Raw genomic sequence first — 20,920 nt, 5'->3', positions numbered from 1 at the left:
CTCTGTGGGAGGGAGAACCTCTGGGGTCTGCCTGGTTGGGGTGATGCTTCCCAGGCTGAATGGTCAGATTAATCAGTCTGCCACCACCCCTTGTAAATCATTATGCTAACTTGGGATTTCCTGCCCCAGAGGTATTTACCTACCCTGTGACTTATGCTTGTGACATGGATTACAGTCAGGGCTACACAGGGATAAATGGGTGAGTGGTGCTGGGGTTGTTTTAAAAGCCTTAGCCTTTCTGTTTTGTTGTTTTGTTCTTTTTGTTTTTTTTTTAGGGTGCGTGTTTGTTTTTTTCTTGTTGAATACAAAATGTGCCATTATAACCCTTAAACTGAGAAACGAATACAACAGTGTAACTCAGTGGTTTACTCAGGAAAGAAGACCTGTTCTTAAGGGAATTTAAAGTTGATTTGGATTGTCCTTTTAGTTTGTAACCCTGGGTTTCTACCCTGTTGTCACCTCTTGGTGTATGATCGAACCTTGTCAGCTATGATTTCAAAGTACCTTCTTTCTCTAATGGCAGCTATGGTACTGGGGTGGGAGTCAAATGCAGGGCCCCCTCTTGCAAACAAACAGGAACACCAGGTGATGGGAGGGCAGGACTTGACACAAGACGAATTAATTACTTTCCCACTGGGCTGAAATTCCAGCAGCCCATCTGCAGCTCTCCCAACTTTGGTTGGTGGGACACTATCTCCAGATCAGTCGGGCTTGGGAATGTCATGGTTAACAAACCTAAAATGGTTTCTTTACTGCAGGCCTTTTCAGAGCCTTTATTATGTTCATGAGCATTGTGACCCCACAGGAAAGGAAATAGCAGCCATTGTCATGTTTTAGTCATGGAACTCTTTTTGGTGCATGTTAGTAATTCTCACAACTAGTGCTCCCCAGAACACAGACTGGGAAACAACCTTCTAAAAGGACTTGAAAATGCCACCAGCCCCAAAGGTTTCATGCGGTAGTCCCCAAATGCCGGTCAAAGGATCCCTCGCAGCAGAATCACCTGTGAGGCTTGTTAAAAACACAAATTCCCAGACCACACCCCAGACCGCCCAAGTAGGAATAGCACCTGGGAATCTGGGTGTTTCACGGTCACTCTGGGGACAGGCTTTACGGCTTGTTTGGGGAACTGTGTACTGGAGCAGGAATCTAAGAAGGAAGGAGTTATAGAGTGTCCTGTGTAACCAGCTTATACAGTGTTTATTATATTCTTCTGCTCTCTGCCTCTCCCCCTGACTGCATGGGCTCTTCCCCCTGCCCCAGTCATGAGCACAGGAGTGATCATTCTCAGCCTTTGCCTCCTTTCTGAATCATCTCTGGCTCAGTCACTCCGAATAGGGGTCTAGAGATGTTCACTCAGCACTGCCCTGGACCAGGCTCTGGGCTCGGGCTGAGAACAAAGATAGCCTGCCCCCACCCTAGACCTGAGCTGGAGACAGGCTGTGAATGGTGATGAGTCCAGGCATGGAATAGGAAGGCTGCCTGGAAGAGGAGACACCTGCATCGAGACTCATAGGATCAGTAGGTTATCTGGAGTTGGGGGCATTTCTGTGCAGAAGGGCAGCTGAGCAAGGCACAAAGGCAGAAAACAGCATAGGTGCTGGGCACTCCGTGACTCTGGGGAATGCTGGAGCCTCCAGTGAGAGGCCGGGAGCCCCCCGTGATATGGGAGGCATGCCCCCCTGAGGCTCCCATCTTCTCGCACGTCACCTCTGCACATGCTTCCAGAATCCCCGTCTTGGCTCTTTACCTGGCCTGCCCCTCCTCCCCTTCCCATCTCAGCTCCCCTGTCGAAACCTGTCTGACCTTGAGGCACAGTTTGGAACTTACCTTCCCCGTGAAAACAATCCCATTTGCTTTCATTGAGGTGGACTCCTCACTCCCTCTGCCAAAGCTCACAGCACTCTCTTTTGGGATTTATTTTTCTAGGGGTTCCTAGCCCATTCTGCTTGGCCCTGTAACATTGGGGTTTGTCTCGTATCCCCTTCTTTCTGTTCAAACCCTAAATCATTGATGGCGAACCTATGACACGCGTGTCAGAGGTGGCACGCAAACTCATTTTTTGGTTGATTTTTCTTTGTTAAATGGCATTTAAATATATAAAATAAATATCAAAGATATAAATCTTTTTTATACTATGCTTGAAAATATCAAAAAATTTCTATATGTGACACGGCACCAGAGTTAAGTTAGGGTTTTTCAAAATGCTGACACGCCGAGCTCAAAAAGTTCGCCATCACTGCCCTAAATGCTACTCATCTTGTTCTCATTTAAAGTAACTATTAAAAAAAGGAAGTTTAGATTGAATGAAAAGTGGGCTTTCAGTTGAGCAGAATGTATCAGGGGCTTTAAAATGTCCATGCCCCTCCCCGACCAGTGTGGCTCAGTGGTTGAGTGTCGACCGTGCACCAAGAAGCCACTGGTTTGATTCTCGCAGGGCACATGCCTGGGTGGGGTTGAGTTGGGTTGCAGGTGCTCATGGGACATGCAGGAGACAGCTGGTCGATGTTGTCTCTCATCGATGTTTCTCCCTCTCCTTTTCCACACACTCTAAAAATCAATAAAAATATTTTTTTTTTAAAAGGAGGAGGGAAAAATGTTCATGCCTCTTGCTTGATATAGTTCCCACCCCACCTTCTCAGGAATCTAGCTGAGGAAATAATTAGAAATCAGGACAAAGATTTATGCAGAAAGATGTTTGTCACACAGTTTTTATAATGGCAGAAAATAAAAGCAACCTCGGTGTTTAAATATAAGGGCATGTATAAGTAAATTATACTGTATACCTGGATGAAGAATCTACACAAAAGGTTTTCTTGGTTTGGAAAAATGCTTATGAGGTAAGTGGGAAAAAAACAGGATACAGTCCTATATATATAATCTTAAGCATATAGAAAAATATAAATATTTTAAAATATACCAAACTATTGATGATCTGTAGAAAGCAGAATTATTATTACTATTATTATTACTAGAGGCCTGGTGCACAGATTCCTACACTGGTGGGATCCTTCAGCCTGGCCTGCGCCCTCTCGCAATCCGGGAACCCTCGAGGGATCAGGCCCTAACCGGCAGTCCCACGAAGCAGCAAGTGGCCAGGGAGGAGCCCGAGCCACTCCCGCTCTTCCCAGCCCTCCTACGCCTGCCACCACCACCACTCAGTAGCACTAAGGCAGAGGCGGGAGAAGCTCTTGCCGCTGCAGCTGCACTTGCCAGCTATGAACCCGGCATCTGGAGCCTGTCAGTCAGCTAAGCAGCGCTCCCACTGTGGGAGCGCACTGACCACCAGGGGACAGCTCCTGTGTTGAGCATCTGCCCCCTGGTCATCAGTGCGTGTCATAGCGACTGATTGTTTGGTCATTTGGTTGTTCGGTCACTTAGGCTTTTATATATATATATATAGAGAGAGAGAGAGAGAGAGAGGGGGGGGGGGGCCTGGTGCACGAAATTCGTGCACTCGGGTGGGGGCGTCCCTCAGCCCGGCCTGCACCCTCTCACAGTCCGGGAGCCCTCAGGGGATGTCTGGCTGATGGCTTAGGCCTGCTTCCCTGTGGGAGCGCACTGACCACCAGGGAGCAGCTCCTGTGTTGAGCAGGATCGGGCCAAAACGGTCTCTCCAACATCCCCCGAGCAGTCCCGGATTGCGAGAGGGCGCAGGCCAGGCTGAGGGACCCCACCGGTGCATGATTGCTGGGCCAGGGAGGGACACGAGAGGTTGGCCAGCTGGGGAGGGACTGCAGGAGGGCTCCAGGGCATGTCCGGCCCCTCTCACTCAGTCCCAATCGGCCGGACCCCAGCAGCAAGCTAACCTACCGATTGGAGTGTCTGCCTCCTGGTGGTCAGTGCACATCATAGCAACTGGTCAACTGTCTTCCGCCTGGTGGTCAGTGCACAACATAGGAAGCGGTTGAGCGGCATTAGCATATTAACGCTTTGATTGGTTGAACAGACGACTAGACACTTAGCATATTAGGCTTGTATTATATAGGATTATTATTATTTCCTGCTTTTAACACATATCTTCTATATATTCCATAATTGACACAGTTATGTTTGTAATCAGGAAAAAAAACTGTAGAGCAATTAAAAGAGAAAGATGGAGTTTTTCTCAGCATAAGTCTGGCTTTTGATGAGGTGGCTTGTATGTTACTAGTGACATATTTCTAAAGGACTGTTTGTGTGCTGTGTATTTTATTGTGTGCTGTTCTACTCTGGGATTGCAAATTATAGGCTGAGCTCAGCATTTTCTGGCTGCCAGAACCCTGCTTTGCCCATCACTCCTGTGATTTGCAGTCCTCCTTGGCCTCACCAGTCATGTGGATTGCTTGCTGCGTCCTGGGCTACATGGGTGTCACGCTGGGATGGAGGATACCTGGGTCCTTTAACAGCCAACTGTGTCTGTCTTTTGTGAAGTTGGTCCCCATCCTGGGCTGATGGGGCTGAGCACAGCCCAGTGACCTTCAGAGGACTCCCTTTCCGTATAACCCGAGCAGGCACTTCATCTGATTCCATTTCACACTGACTTGTCTGGTTAGCTGGGTGCTGCCCTACAGACGCCAGTATCTGGCTTCATCTTTGGTGTCCTCCTGTGTAGGCCCAGAAGTCCCACGCTCCTGTGTGTGTCCCTGCGGCCCACGTGGCCGTGTGCATATCCTGCACTAGGCAGGACATGCACATAGCATTCCCTCCCTCACTCGATTTCCATAACTTCCACAGGAGGTTTTATCATCCCCATTTTACAACTGAGGAAGCAGGCTTGTCTGCTACAACTGTCCCAGAGTCCCAGCAGGTCTGAAATTCGAACCCAGGGCTGACTGACCTCAGGGTTGGTGCCCTTTAATGTCAAAGAGGGCAGCTCGCACAGTCATTGGTTCAACTTCCAATCAGGGCACATGCCTGGGTTGTAGGCTTGATTCTCCAGTAGGGGGCATGCAGGAAGGAATCGATCGATGATGTTTCTCTCTCACCAATGTTTCTCTCTCTCTCCCTCTCCTCTCTCTCTCAAAATCAATTAAAAACATTTTAAAAGGCGTTAAGGCAGCTGGACATTCAAAGGAAAAGGTCCTGGGGGCACTTCCCTCACATTCCATGTGAATCTCTGCTTTTCAAAGCAGGTGGCAATTCAGAGAGAGCACCCTGCCTGAAAATGCCAGCGCACCTCCTGTTTGTGTCACTGCATCACTGTTGAGACAAGTCCAATGGTAGCCTTTACTCAACACCTCAGACTATGTACTGTGGACTAGGATGGTGAGACCCACTTGATCTGAAGATTGTGTAGCAGTGATGTGAGTGGATTTGAAAGGGATATGGGAACACTTCTGTGAGGCCTGATGACAGGACTGCCCAGAGTTGGGGTCTGAGCACCTGTTGCCAGAAGAAGACATAACTTTGACTTGAGGACCAGAGAAAGGGTGAGCAGGGGCTCAGAGTGAATCATGCTCCTACTGTCATTGTTAATGAGTCAAGCGGCATCTAATATTGAAGCCGATATGTGGAAATCATTCCACAAATATCTACTGGGAGGAGAAGGGAGTGTCTTTGTTCTCTGACCTATAGGAACAGGGGTGTGTGCCCTAGGCCTCCAGAGACCCTGGAATTAAATGTACATCACTTAACCTCCCCCAGAGGAAGGCCATATAAAAACCACCCAACTGTTTGAAAGGACAAACTCTGGTGTTAGGCTGTAGTACAATGATTGAATAAATAAGAAATGAGTAAAAACCTCACAGGTGCAGAATAATTCAAACCCACACATAAGTTGGAGCAATGGGACCAGCCCAAATTAGTGAAAAGTGTGAGTTATTGGAAAAATTTTAAATGCAGTTTCATTGATTATAAAAGGCCATGGGATACCCCGTAAGTGTTCAATGGATGTGTCAATGAATGAATTGGTGGATAAGTGGGTGGATGGATGGACAGACGGACTGATGGATGCAGGTAACACATACCACACTTATTCTGTTCCAATTACTATTCTAAGTACTTTACATTTATAAGCTGGTTTGATTCTAAAATAATCCTAGTTGATAAGTACTATTAATATCCTCATTTTAAAGTTGAGGTCACACTGTTAAATGACAGGATTAGAATCTAAGGTGTCTAGAATCCTGTTCTTAACCATGGAGAATTCGTGCATCATGGATTAATATATGTTTAAATGTCATTCCCTTATACCAATATTATCCTGCTAGTGTGTTTGAAAAGTGTGTTTCTCTAATTACATCTTCTGAGTAAACAAGTCCAGTGCCCACCATTTCATAGGTGGGAAACCGAGGCCCAGAGAAGGGAGGACTTTGCTCTAGCCCCACAGAAGCCTGTGCCCAACTGGGGCTGGAACTCAGACCTTCCTGTGACACTCGGTTTCTCACTTTCCATTCCACAGCTGGCCTAGTGCTCCTCTTTTACTTCCTTTCTCTGGTCCAGGTCCAGATTCCTTTCAAGGTTCCACAGTAGAGGAGGCTATACTGAGCACTTACATCAGGTTTTCCCCAGCAGATGGTATCCCTGAAGCCCCTCCCAACTGAGGTTTCCTGGTGACTGAGAGATGCCAGCGCTGTGCTGTTTACCAAAGCTAGAATCCCCTTCCAGAAGGGCCAGAGATCCTGCCAGTTGCTTCTCCCATGGACTTGATTTTTCCTGTACAATCCGGGAAGGGCTTCTCGGTTCTGATGCATGTACAATTCCTGCCAGCAGGCGGCAGCAGAGCCTACCAGTTACAAATGCCCCACCTAGCGGCTGGCTGTCAAGTTTGAATACTAACTGCCTGGATGAGGGAGTGACCTCAGGCAAGTCACTTGCCTCTCTGTGCCTTCCTTTCTCCCTCTGCAAAATGGGCGCAACAGTAATACCTGCCTCATAAAGTTGTTCTGAGGCTCAAATGAGATTATACACAAAAGGCGCTTAGCAACCAGTAGTGCTCATAGTAAGCACCCGATAAATGTTAAGTACTCTTTTATCAGCACTATCACCATTCTGTTAGAACAAATGTCAAAGGATTATCCACATTGATCAGTTGTTCTAGACTAGAGCTTGTTTCATTGAACACAGATGACAAGGTCATCAGCTGGGGCCTTAGAGACCTTTTGGTTATCCTTTACAATTAACCTTTATGATGAGGGCTTACTTAGAGAAGCACACGTGTTAGAGCTGAAATGGGTTTTGAGAAGGGCAGTAACTTGTCTGAGACCCACAGCTTGTTAGTCCTCAGGCTTAAAGAAGGATTCCTCTGTCAGAAGATGGGGTTCTGGGTACAGCACAGCCACCTTTGGACCACTCTGCGTGGGATCCAGCAACCACTAAAAATAAAAACTATTTTGTGTCACTTGGCACTTCACCAATAGCAAACAAAGATTTATTGATTGAATTATTACCTGTAACTGTGTGTCCCTGAAGTGGCTTCAGATTCATGCTTTTTCTTTTTAAGTCATGAGCATGGAGACATTGAGTTTCCAATACATTCCAAGGAGCGTTTATGTACATTGCAAATGGAATACGTTATCTTTCCCGGCCGTGACCCTTCCTGTAACTTTGCTGGGATCTGCCCTTGTCTTTCCAGCCGTGCCTGAGCTGAAGCTGCTCTGCGGGGCAGACATCCTGAAGACCTTCCAGACCCCCAACCTCTGGAAAGACGAGCACATCCAGGAAATAGTGGAGAAGTTCGGCTTGGTATGCGTGGGCCGGGCTGGCCACGACCTGAAGGGGTACATCTCGGACTCTCCCATCCTGCAGAGGTGCCAGCACAACATCCTCCTGGTCAGGGAGCCAGTGCAGAACGACATCAGCGCCACTTACATCAGGAGGGCCTTGGGCCACGGGCAGAGCGTGAAGTACCTGCTCCCGGACGCCGTCATCGCCTACATCAAGGACCACAACCTCTATTCCACGGGCAGTTCTTGGAAAGGCAACAGCACCCAGAACAGCGAAGGAGAGACAAGCTAGGGAAGCCAGCCTCTTCTTCACTGAGCTCCTCCTGAGGAAAGAGCATTCATCTTTGTTTTTCTTTTTCTTTTTTTCCATTTTTCATTTGTTTTCTTTCAAGAATGATTTTACTTCTGAGGAGTCTTCTGTCCCAGGAAGGGATACCTTCTTTCGGGAAGAGCAGGTGTCTCGAGGATGAACATTTATCAAAGAAGTTAACATGGCGTGACAGGCCATTAGGAGTAGGCAAAGCTCTCAGCACCTTTGGGTGAAGAGGCCTTCTCATTTCGTAAGGGGTACTTGTGACATGCACTTTGAAGGTGGTTCTGCGCATGGCAGGGTCCCCTGTGGGTCACATCAGAATTGCCCACAATGCACTTTTTAACTAGGACCAGGTGCAGCGTGGTCTTGATTGGAGAGATTTGACAGGATGCTAATTAACAAACAGTGGGCTTTGTCAACACCAGGTTTCAAACAAAATAATACCAACTGAGGACTTAAAAGTTTAGAAGCCACACTTTTGCTGATTTACACCAGATCTTCCTTTAAGAACCAGGATCTGCCTGCTTACTGGCCATTGATAAAATTTCAACTAAAATATTTCTAAGTAGTGATCCTCAAACAATTTTGATACAGCAGATATTTTTAACACAGCTATTCTATAAATGCCTGAGCTCTTGATGTCCAGGTTTCTAAGAAGAAACTGAGGTAAGACAGATGCCTCGACTCTGTTAGAGGATCTTTCTGAATGTTTAATGATGGCCTGCCTGTTTGAATATTGACAAAGGGATAAATAATAAATTGACATCAAAAACTACTAATGAAAAGTTTCTCTTTTTCTTCCTTTGTTGTATTATTAATGCCCAGTGTGCCAGATGTTGCTCTTCTTTTTAGCTACTCCATGAAATTTGCTACAACTGGCCTGAATTTAAAAGTTTATGTTCCTAGCAGTGGAGGAGGCAGTTGCTTTTCAACACCATGCGAACGGTTCTCCAATCTGAAACTCTGGGTAGGTGGCCTTGTTCATCTGGGCCCTGGAAGATGGGAACAGGAGCCTGGCGTGGGTTCAGGATTTATCCTTCCATTCCTAATAGGAAGAGGTTTTGATTGGCCTAATTCTGCTTTGAGTTTACTCTTTACACTTGCCAACCAAATGCCTGAATGCATTCAGGTTACTTCTCCATCCTTTTCTCCTGGCTCATCCTTGCTACAATTTAGTCATGCAGAAAAACAGAGGGTCAGTCGAAGAAACCTAAAATCTCCCAAAGTATATCCCAGTGTGGCATATGTCATTAGGGGGATGACTGAAATTGATTTCCTGGGTCCAGAGCAGTGGGGGCCTCCTGTGGGGGTCCCCCAGATCTGTACTCCTGCAACCTCTGAAGCTGCTGACCATTCCTCCCCCGCCCCACCACCATGATTGACTGCTACCCTAAAGGGGTCCCTAAGGACCCTGATAATGCAAGGGAATAGGAAACCAACAGCCTTGTCCAAAAGCTGCCACAGCAAAGGATGTGACTTTGACTAGCTCCCTTCCCACTGTGAGCGTCAGTTTCCCAGCCTCTAAAATAGGAACAGACATCTTCTAAGTTCTCTTCCAGCTCTGATTTTCTACGTCTCCGAGTGCCTCTGACCTTTCTTTGGGTCCAATATATTTCTAGCCCGACTAGGAGCTCTCCAAGGGCAGGGGGGTCTTGGTTTTGTTTGTTGATCTGTCCTACGTACCTAGAAACCTGCTGCTCCAAGTGTGGTGCCGGGCCCCAGCACAGACATCCCCGGGGGCCTGGTTAGCAATGCATGCTCTCAGGCTCCTGATTCTGAATCTGCATTTTTACAAGATTCCCAGGCCACCCGATGTACTGGCCTAGGATAGGGCCTGTTACAATAATGTTAGTTTTCTTTTAACAAGCTGAATGTATAACTGAAATTACATCACATTTACTCTGCTGAATATCTTCCTCCTTGCTCTCTGAGCAGTGTTGCCCCACTGTTCTGTGTGGAGTATAGAAGGCAAAGGAAGAAAACATACACGCACACACACACACACACACACACACGCACACACACACACACCCTGCAAACAGCTGTGCTGTTCAGGAAAAGGGGTGGAGAGGGAGCCTTTGGGTTGGAAGCAGGGTTTCTCAGCTTGGGCTATATTGAGATCATTCTTTGCTGTGAGGGGCTGCCCTGTGCATTGCAGGATGCTTAGCAGCATCCCTGGCCTCCATCCGTTAGATGCTGATAGTAACATCCCCCCACGTCCTGCTGTAACAACAAAAATGCCCCCGGACATTACCATATTCCTCCTGGGGTGCAATATAATCATCCTAGCTGAGACCCACTGGCTTAAGAACGTGGCTGCAGGGGTATGTATAGGAGGAGGGGTTCTGTTTCCCAAGAGGGAAAATCAGGAAGAAGCAGCTTCAGAAGAGTCTCCTCTTAAAACAAAACAAAAAAACAGTTGGGGAGCAGTCCCTACCACTCATGAAGTCGTGTTTATTCTGGGGGTCACGATGCCCTTGACAGTAGGAATCAGGGGCACCTCGGTTTCAGTCTCCCTTCACTTCCCAGGGCCCTTGTGGGTCCCGTTTTCACTGGTTGAGGCTTCCAACGTACCTGTACCTTCAGAACTTCCATCCAGGGCCTGGCAAGAGGTGACTGTCAATGGGTGGAAGTTAGTAGTTGTATGATTTTGATTATTATGATTCAAAAGTCAGGATTGATTTATTCAAATCCTATTTATTGAGGACCTCTCATGTGCCAGGCACTGGACTAAACCCCAGGGGTACAAGAATGAGCAAAACAGACACAGTCTCTCCCCGCTAAAAGCTTGTGGTCCACTGGGGAGGTGGACAGGAATCAAATACCCACAGGACTAGACATGGTTATGAACTGTGATGAGGGCTCTGAGAGTAAATACACTGTGTGCTCTGACACCAAGAGGCAGCAGGTTCACCGAGAAGCATAAGTGCTAGCCTTTCACTTTCCAACACCCTTGGAGGGGTGTGACTTTCACATCATAATTTTTATTCTTATTCTGAAAAGGGGCCTTCAAAACTATACAGAGTTTAGACCCTAAAAAAACATCAGGGATTCACCCCCCATGGCAGGGAAGAGAAGATGGATTTGAAACCTGAAAGATGAATTCACAAGACTTGGGGGACGGGTCAAGACCACTGGCTTTCAGAATGAGCCTCATGTGCAAAGGCCCTGAGGCAGGAAAGGGCAAAACAAGCAGCATGATGAGCTTGATTTATTATCACCCCCTTCAGAAGGGGTTTATTATTACAGTATGCACCCGAGAGCGGTATCCTCACATGCCACCATCTCCCTGTCCAGCCTTTCTACAGGCTCAGAGCACCAGGCCCAACAAGACTGGGAGGAGATGCCTCCATCTCTCTGATTCATGATTGTATCATGGGACTCCCACCAAGCAAAACATTCACTTCTGAGCCTTTACATTGTCCTCTTCTAAAACGAAACAACAGCCCTAGCTGGTTTGGCTCAGTGGATAGAGCGTCGGCCTGCAGACTGAAGGGTCCCAGGTTTGAGTCCCATCAAGGGCACATGCCTGGGTTGCGGGCTCGATCCCCAGTAGGGGGCGTACAGGAGGCACCTGATCAATGATTCTCATCACTGATGTTTCTATCTCCCTCTCCCCTCCCCTCTGAAATCAATAAAAATATATTTAATCAAAAAATAAAATAAAACAACACACATACAAACCCACATACCCACACTCACATATATATTTCTCTACTCTCACTTTGTCCCACTGATGTCCATACCCCCCCCCCCCCCCCCGCCTTTGTTAGTATCAGAGGAGAGAAAATGTGTATCACCGCTGAGCTCCTGATTGCTGCCTGGACTCTGACCAGCACACCTGATTTCACATTCCTTTCCATTCCCTCGGGCCTTCTTTGCATCTGGTTTGCATCTGGTTTGCATCTGGTTTTGTTTATTTTGCACGAATAGAAAAACAGTGGCTTGGGCTCCTGGGTAAATAGAATTTCCAGCCTTAAATAAAGGTTCTCCTGTGATAGCGTGTGCTGCCGAGGGAGAGGAGCTGTGTCTCAGCCTCAGGAAAGACATTTTCATTTATAATGCTTTCTGTGTCATTTGGGACAGAAGGATGTGAAATTCCATTTTAAACGGACAGCGCGCCGGATTTGCAAGGTGCGTTTGGTAATTGGGTTAATACATGACTATGAATGTCCTTATCCCCATCCTCGCACTTCCTATGCTGAGTGTTTCTGCCTTCACTTTTTGCAAAGGTCTCCCTGCATAGACTGCGTTCCATTTCAGTCATGAAGTTATTTTCTTGGGCCAGAACTCAGCATTATAGACACACGTGTGTAACTAATAAACAATCTGTAATAATGCACCTAGGCACACCCCAGAAAAATTTTTAGAATTATTCAAATAACCCCAAAGGGACAGGTTCATGGCACCATAGACCTGAAACCAGAAGGGAATTCATCTGGTCCCAACTTCCCCAAATGATCAAAATTCTAAAATCCCACAAAGTCATGGGAGTTTCACTATGAGAAACAATGACAATATTGTGTTCTGTGGATAAGTTGGGGGAGCCATCGCTTCCTCCTGTCAGGGCCCATGTGGGAGGCATCCAATCTATGTGTGCCTCTCACATCGATGTTTGCCTCTCTCTCTCCCTCCACCTCTCTTTCTCTCCCCCTCCCTCCCTTCCACTCTCTCTAAAAATCAATGGAAAAAAAAATCCTCAAGTAAGGATTAACAACAACAAGAATAGAACTCTAAAAATTTCCCAAAAAAAGGAAGACTAAAATCTAATTTAATAATGATCCAAAGATTTGACTGGGCGTGTGCAGCAGGCCCGGTGTTGCTCTTTGGGAGGACCCGCTCATGGGGTGACCCTTGGCTGGCACCGGAGAAACTGGCTTTTGGAGCACTGCCTACATGTCTGAGTGATAAGAAACCTGCCCAGGGCACTGAATCCTGTACCAGCTTGCCTCGACTGTGCAAACGTGATTTATAATGAACACCTGCTTTCCTTCTAGGAGCCCGGAATTTTGGTGGTCATGGCTGGTCGTGCAGGCAAAGTGCCCTCATCACCAACCCATGATAAAAACCCCGCACAGGTCCAGGCAAATATTTGGATCATTCGTAATTGGGTTTTAGTCTTCTTTCAGGGGGGAATTGTTAGAGTTTTTGTTTTGTTTTATTGTTTTGTTTTTTTGTTGTTGTTCATCCTTGCTTGAGAATATTTTTTCCATTAATTTTTAGAGAGAGTGTGGAAGGGATGGAGAGAGAGAGAGAGAGAGAGAGAAGAGGAGAGGAGAGGAGAGGAGAGGAGAGGAGAGGAGAGGAGAGGAGAGGAGAGGAGAGAAAGAGAAAGAGAAAGAGAAAGAGGAAGAGGAAGAGGAAGAGGAAGAGGAAGAGAAGAGAGACACATTGATTGGATGTCTCCCACATGTGCCCTGACGGGCCAGAGATCAAACCTGCAACCCAGGTACATGTCCTTGACCAGGAATCGAACCCTAGGCAGAAACAATCATGCTGATGCTACATTTCAGTGCTGGACGGGAAAGTGTGCTCTGTGTGGCCCCCACCCCAGGAGGGAGAACTTGGGAAGCCTTGGCCTGGGCTCCTCCAGACTCCATCTGCCATGTCTTCTCCCCAGGCTAGTCCTGCTGTGTATCCTTTTGCTGTGATAACCCATTACCATAGGCATAAATAATTGCTTCTGAGCCCTTCAAGTGAGTGATCAAATGTGAAATCCCAGAAGCCAGACACTTCACCAAAGAAGATACATGAAGGACAGAAGCACACGAAGCGATGCTCGCCACTGTCAGTCTTGAGAGAACCACAGTGAGACGCTACTTCGGACCCACTGGAATGGTTAAAAGCAACCCAGCAATTCTGCTTCTTGGTACCCACCCAAAAGAGATGCAAAAATGTCCACTCAGACATGTGTGTGAGTGTTTATAGCATCATTATTCACTGTAGCCAGAACCTGGGGCCATGCAGATGTCCATCAACGGGTAAATGGAAAAACAGATTCATCCGCACAATGGAATACTAAAAGAGGAACCTAGCAATAGGCACCTGCCCCAATATGAGTGGATCTCAAAAATATGCGGAGTGAAAGAAGCCAGACATACAAGACGGCATAGTGTATCATTCCACTTATATGAAATTTCTAGACAAGGCAAAACTATAGAGGCCGAAAGCAGGCCGGTGGTGGCTGGGGTGGGAGTGAGGATTGACTGCAAGTGGGCACAGGGACCTTGCAGAGGTGACAGGAATGTTCTGACTAGATTGTGCTGATGGTTGCACGACTGTATACATTTGCTGAAGCTCATCAAACTATGAACAAAAATAGATAAATGATGTGGTATTTAATTATACCTCAACAGAGGGGGGTGTGTGTGTGTGTGTGTGTGTGTGTGTGTGTGTGTGTGAAATCCTCTGGCGCTTCCTTTGCTTGCCCTTGGAGTGAAGACTTGACTCCTCCTGGGGTGGCCTGCTCCACACACCCCCAATCCTCCCACCCTCGAGCCTACCCCCCTCCACCCTCCCACCCGCACAGCTCTTGCTCTCTCTGCTCCAGCCACACCTGCTTTTATCCGTTTCTCACATTCAACCTTCTCTTTCTCATTGGCACTTTTGCATATGGTTCTCTCCCTTCTTTGGGCTTATTCCCACAGCTTCTTCAATTTTCCACCTCAAGTCGCTCCCCCCCCTCCGCCCCCTGCGCCCCGGAAGCCCTGTGGGAGTCCTGAGTAAGTCAGACCTGCCCACGCCTCTCCTAGCTCCCTGCCCTTCTCTTGGAAGGGAATTTCATCACTCTTGAAATTATTGATTCAGCGGTGATTCAAAGTTCCCTGAAAGCAAGAATTCGTCTTGATCATTGTTCTCTTCCCCCAATACAATTTCTAGCTCAATAAATACTTCATGAAATAATATCTGAATAAGCATCTTAATAGTGCTGAGAAGCCCATGATAAACGCGCCTGCTTCACTTTTTCCGTGTATAAGATGCCCCCATGTATAAGACGCCCCCCACTTTTCCAACCCAAAATTAAGAAATCAATATTTTAAACATTTTGCTGGTTTTCCTCTTAAGGCCTTCTTCTTTTTTGGCACCTTAAGGAGTTGTTCTTCCTGTTTTCCCCACTGCCTGATCATACACTCAGTGGGAAGAGGTCCAAATTGTCTTTCTGCAGCTCTATTTCCATGCTCTTTTGCATAGCTGATTGCATTGTTTGAATTTGCAGAGTAAGACAATCACCTACCGGTATTTATCTTTTTATTTTTTAACATCTTTATGGGCTCAGAACGCTCAGGTCCCTGTCGCATCTACGTACTCTCCACCTCTACCTGCAATTACGGCATCAGCTGACGTCATAACAATAAGGCTTGTGATTGGAGGAAGCCTGTGTGACAAAGTATGGGCAGTGACGCACCTGCGTGGCTCCCTCCTCGGCTGACTTCCGTGTATACGACACCTCTCGATTTTAAGTCTAATGATTTAGAAAAAAATAGTGTCTAATACACAGAAAAATACGGTCTGTTTATACACAGAATCCTTTTTATACGCATACACTTAATAATATGTGGAACACAGTACTCAAGAGAGTTTAGGAAGTTCTCATCTAAAGATTTTCCTTTTTTGCTGCTACAAACAATGCTACAATAAACACCCTTAAACATCAGCCCTAACAAACCAGTGCTTTTGTGGGGAAGACTCCCAGGAGTGCATTGCTGGGTCAAATGGTATGTGTATTTTTCATTCTAAATGATGTTACCAGATTGTAGCCTCTAGATTTTTTTTTTTAAGTAAATTGATTTTTTTTGTGTGTGGGGGGGAAAAAAAAGTAGGGGAATCTCATAGAGGTGCTGAAATTCTCATTTCCTATTCTTTTTCAGAATGTCACTTTCATTATCTTTCATGCAAGCCAAAACGATCTCTTTATTTTAGTAGATAATTTGTGATGAATTTCTCTTGCCATAGAGAGACATAGCAATTTGTAAGCAAACATTTTTCCTGATGTTTGCTGGCCACCTTCAAGGCCTTTTTTTCTTTCTCATTTTGATAAACAGGAGCTCCTCAAACTAGCCTAACTAAGAGAGATGGGGGCACCAGGTGTCCCAGGATGTCAGCAATGGGAAGGGCCCAAGGACAGGACACATTTACAGGGTTCACAAGAAGCTGGAAAGAAAAAAGACTGAATTCCCTCCCCCTTCCCCTCTCTCTCCTCTTCATCCTCGTCCTCCTCTTTTTCCTCTCTCCCTCTCTCTCCCACCCTCCCTGCCCCCTGTCCCCGGACTGGCTTCTATGCTCCTTCGCCACTGCTCATCATCTAGTGCCCCTGTGACCTCCCACCACACCCCCTATTGCAGTGTCACAGTTCCAGATTCCCAGGGAGAGACCCACGCCCTGGTCCATGTGGTAGCAACATGTCTGCAAGGGCAGACAGGAAGGATGTGATGGGCACTAACAATACTGTAGCACAAGCATGTCAAACTCAAAGGCTAACACGGGCCAAATAAACAAGGTTTAAGTTTATTTGGGCCACAAAAAAACACAAGCTTCAATTTTCATAGAAACGTAGGTTTATTTCGAAAAGTATAGTGTAAAATAGAACAAGAGCAATGATAAAATTAATGTTTTCTTACATACCGTTATATTGGCTGGGCCACAAAAATACTCATTGTGGGCCGCATGCGGCCCGCGGGCTGCAAGTTTGACATGCTTGCCCTAGCACAGTGATGGCGAACCTTTTGAGCTCCGCATGTCAGCATTTTGAAAAACCCTAACTTAACTCTGGTGCTGTGTCACATATAGAAATTTTTTGATATTTGCAACCATAGTAAAACAAAGACTTATATTTTTGATATTTATTTTATATATTTAAATGCCATTTAACAAAGAAAAATCAACCAAAAAAATGAGTTCACCATCACTGCTCTAGCAAGTGCCCACAAAACCAGGAGCAACCCAGCAGTGTGTCTACCGCTCCTGCTCCTGTTTTGTGTAGGAGGTGGTACAGTGATGGGAAAAGCATGCCCTTAGAGGGAGAAAGGGACAGATGGGCAGGATGGCACCTCCTTCTCTGTTCCTCCCTCCACTGTGGGCAGACAGGCCTGGGCCCAGGGAAGGCTGGGCCCACAGGCAACGTTACAACGTTACAGGCATGTGCTTAAGTGAGCATGGGTCTGGGGGAGCCTGACTGCATGGAGGAGGCAGAGTGAATGGACTGCAGCTGGACTGGTGAGCTGGTCACTCTCAGCCTGAACCTGCAGAGAAGCCAGGGTCTTCCTTCCGGGAAGCTACATCAAGCACAGGACATGGGGTGTTGAGCCAGGCGTGGGGTCCCAATCCTCCACAGCTTTGCCTCGACTCACAACCTCTCTGGGAGCCCTAACTTGGCCAAAACTCACCTGGTTTCTCGGGAGAAGGATGGCAAGTTTGTACAAATGCATGTTTGTAAGATGTGGATTTCCCTCTCATCTCAAGGTGTCTCTTTCCTAACCTTCACCCACCCCTGCAGTCAGAGCTGGGGACAGCCTCTCCTCTGTGCTCCCACAGCCCAGCGTGTCCTACCACAGCCCAGCCCCCCTGGTTGCCCTGTTTCCATGGCTGTCTCCCTGAATGGGTTTAGAATCATGGGTTTTTTAACTTAAAACTATGTGACCTTGAGCCAGTTACTTAATCTCTCCAAACTTCATTGTTTTTATCCATTAAAAAGTGATAAGAACACTACCCCACAATGTGGTTTAAAGGTTAAATTAGATAATGTATTCAACATGTTTGTCCAATGAACACTCAAACAATGGCTGGGATCGTCTTCATCATCATCTTCATCAGGCTGGGTGTTGTTCTCCTACCTGTTCTAACTCTACCGCGTCTTGTCTGCGGCCACTCCACATCCACTTACCTGTCTGCCAAAGAAAATAAAGGCAGGGGCCTTGGGCCCTGGAGCCCACGTGGAGACAGGCAGGACTTTGAGGACTTGTATCTGTTAACTTTTGCTGTGAAACAAATCACCCCCAAACCTTTGTGCCTTAAAACAAGAACCATGTATGTGTCCTCATGAGTCTAGCACAGCGGTTCTCAACCTGTGGGTCGCGACCCCTTTGGCGGTCAAACGACCCTTTCACAGGGGTCGCCTAAGACCATCCTGCATATCAGATATTTACATTACGATTCATAACAGTAGCAACATTATAGTTATGAAGTAGCAACGAAAATAATTTTATGGTTGGGACACAACATGAGGAACTATATTTAAAGGGCCAGAAGGTTGAGAACCACTGGTCTAGCAATTAGCGAGAAGCTTCTGGGCCAGTATGGGCTGATCTCAGCTGGGTGCATTTCATGTCTGGTGGCTGACTGTTGGTTCTTGGCTGGGGCCACAGGTGTGACTGGGCCATGTATCTTTTATTCATTAGACCAGCCCACACTTACTCACTTGGTGTAGGTGGCAGGGTCCCAAGAGCACAAAGAGCAAAAGCTGCAAAGGCTTCTGGAGGCCTCGCTCAGAACTGGTGCAACATTACTTCCACCACAAATTATGCTTGTCAGAGCAAGTCATGAGGCCAGCCCGCAGTCTTGGGGGTGGCAAATATCCCCGTCTCATGATGATGAGATAGCCACTTTGGCCGTCTGCCACAGGCCTCAGGAATTTCTCTGCATCCCTCTGTTCCTAGTTATGCCTTGAAGTGAAAACTTGTTTAAAATAAAGATGGCTGGATGGTTGGAAGGATGATCCGAAGGATGGCTGGTTGGGTGGGCAGTGCTGTGCATGAGAGTGGGCAGATGGGTGATGGGTAGGCGGTAGGGTGCATTCTGTGACGATGCGTTAGATAGGTGGATACAAGGAGATCGTTTAGATGGAGGTGGATTTGTGAATGGGTGGGCAGATAACTTTCACATCCTCCTCTCGTCGCTAGAGCCCAGGGCTGTGGTGGCATAAGAACAAGACAGTTGTGCTCATCATCGTACAGCCCTTGCAATCTGCTGGCAGCGGAATGAGCCACCTTGCTGCCCACTGCACCCCCACGCTAGGCTCTGTCCCTCTGGGCTCTTGCACAGACGCTCATCCCCAAGACAGGACTGCATGTCTCTCCTTCCCTCCTTTGGTGACACTCCTGTACTTCAACCTTTCAGCAGTCCCTCATTTCCGACAGGATAGAGTCCAGGCAGCTAGTTATAGCATATCAGGCTGCCCATGGCCTGGACACACTCATCTCCCCAACATTTTCTCCCACTGTGTCAGAACATGCCATCCTTCCTGGTCCCTGCCCCCCACTGGTCCCCTCAGATAATCCAATGCTATAGCCTCATTGGATTATCCTACTTTCCCTGATTATCCCACAGCCTTTCCTACTCCTCCCTGCTCTTGCTTGTGCTATTCCCTCTTGGGAGCACCCCCTCCACCCTCAGCCAGGCGAGCGCCTACTCATCCTTCTAAACCTTGTCCCTGTGCTCAACCACCACCTTGTCCTTGAAGCACAAACCTCCACTTGCTACACTTCTGTCTCCCACTAGACTTAACTTCCTGAGGATCTGTCTCACTCATGGCAGTACCCTCAGCATCAAGCCCAGCTCCAACCACCACCCTACAAGGTGCTTACTGTTTGCTGAAAGGAGCCGTAAACTCACAGCTTTGACATTTCCCCCAGTTCTCTTGGTGAGTGTCCATGGAGCTCTTATTACTGTGTGTCCAGCTCATGAGCAGGGGCCGTGAGAAATATGGAAGGAATCTAAAGCACAGTCACTGGCCACAAAGCATCCACAGTCTTGTTGAGGGGGGGAAGCAGGCATGCACGAGCACACATACCCAGAAAGAGCTCAGTACACCCCACGTGGTGTGAGCAACACAGCATGATTGGGGAGTTCATGGCTCTCGGAACTCAGCAGAGATCATGGTGAAGATGGAACATGAGGCTGTGATGGGTGAAGAGGAGAAGGGGCAGGATACCTGGGCCCCGTATCTACAAGAGCTTGGCTAAGAGGGCATAGAAGACCAAGCCACCAGCATGGGAGGGTGACTGAAAGGGAAAGGAGCATAGAGCTGGGAACAGATGTTGAGATCAGATGGTCAAGGGCCTCAAATGACAAGGAAGAGAAAGAAACTAGAATTTATTAAGGATGTGTGTGCCAGACCCCTTGAAACTACCCTACGAGATGATGGCTTAGAGACATTAAGTGACTTACTCCAAATCACACAGCCAGGAGATGGTAGGCCTGAGGTTCAAAACCAGTCTGACTCTGTAACCCAGCTGTGTGTAAATCACTGGGCTCTATCAATCCAGAGGGTAGGGAGGAGGAGGAAGGAAGGTCACAGATGAATAAGGTCTTTACAAAGATGATTCTAATGCTAGTTGGAGTGTGTTCTCTGTCAATGAATCCATGAGCTCCTGGCCTATTTTCTCCCTTTTTGGAAGCACAACCTCCCCCCCCCCCACCCCCCCACCCCCCCCCACCCCCCCCCTCCCCGCCCCCGCAAAAGCATGTTCACTCTGGACTGCTTCTAAGGAGACATGGACTGAAGCCTTGAGGCCAGGCCTGCACAGGGGCTCTTGGCCCACCCTACCCCTGCAATCCTCCCTCTGAGGCCACCTCCCCTCCTCAGGGGACAACATGAGCCCTGATCTGCATTCACTCTCAGGTCTCAGGAAGTCCTCAGAGGGCTGGGCCACGTGCTTCCTGGAAATCAATGTGTTTGACCAGCTGCTTCCCTTTCATCTCTTCATTGTGTAGTTCTGCCCCAAGAATGCCAAAACATTGCTCGGGCAAGATTTGTTCTTTTTAAAGCTGGCTGGAGCCTCACTAAGGTACATTAATCTTTAACTGTTTATAGATTTTTCTGCTTAGAATATATGCCCTATGCTTTCTTTTCACCTGGGGATTCGAGCTCTGCTTCCATATTGATGATGACTTAGGAGACTTATTTTCTCTCTGGGATTTTCTTCTGTGGGCTTATTTATCAGATCCAGCATGCAAGATCCCCATA

General features: G+C 47.4%; 1 protein-coding gene across 1 annotated transcript in view; it reads left to right on the top strand.

The window, feature by feature from the left end:
- Positions 1–20,920, top strand: part of LOC139022394 (uncharacterized) — a 119,680-nt gene that overhangs the window by 72,038 nt on the left and 26,722 nt on the right.

The sequence above is a fragment of the Myotis yumanensis genome, unplaced genomic scaffold, assembly GCF_028538775.1.
Source record: "Myotis yumanensis isolate MYYU_CA2020_CCGP unplaced genomic scaffold, mMyoYum1.0.hap1 SCAF_14, whole genome shotgun sequence".
Lineage (NCBI taxonomy): Eukaryota > Metazoa > Chordata > Mammalia > Chiroptera > Vespertilionidae > Myotis > Myotis yumanensis.
This window is presented reverse-complemented; position numbering and strand designations above follow the sequence as displayed.